Source organism: Polistes fuscatus, unplaced genomic scaffold (assembly GCF_010416935.1).
Source record: "Polistes fuscatus isolate 324 unplaced genomic scaffold, CU_Pfus_HIC Scaffold60, whole genome shotgun sequence".
NCBI classification, from domain to species: domain Eukaryota; kingdom Metazoa; phylum Arthropoda; class Insecta; order Hymenoptera; family Vespidae; genus Polistes; species Polistes fuscatus.
The window spans coordinates 92,927-93,527 of record NW_025113141.1 but is presented as its reverse complement, the minus strand read 5'-3'; positions in this window follow the sequence as shown (position 1 = coordinate 93,527).

The window sequence follows — 601 nt, the reverse complement described above, 5'->3', positions numbered from 1 at the left end:
TACCTATCAATTGTCTATTTAAAATTAAAATTATTAGCTGGCGTATTAATATTTTAGAAAAGAATATAATAATTATCATGTTCTATATATACTTTCGGTCTATCAAATATTCTTTTTCAAATAAATTTTATTGAAATTCAGTATAATGATAAAAAAGTGAATGCGTAAAAAAGTGCATATTAATATAAAAAATGCGTTAGTGGGAGAAATACACTACCTTTTTATACCTAGCAATTGTTATTTAAAGTAAAATTATTAGCGGTGTATGGGATTTGCTGGAAAGAATGCAAAAATAAAATGTTATATGCTTAGTTCAATCACATAATTTTAGCAAACAAAATTTATTAAATTCAGTTTATGATAAAAAAGTAATTGTTGTAACAAGTGCATATTATTATAAAAGGTAGTGTGGGCGCAGAATACATCTACCTTTTTATACCTAGCAATTGTATTTAATAAAAAATGGTAGCGGTTGTAATGAGTTTGTTGAAAAGAATGTAGAAATTAAAGTGTGTCTATATGCTTGCGGTCTTACAGATAATCTTTATGCCATATCAAGTTTTATTAAAATTTAGTTTATGATAAAAAAAGTGAATGCCTA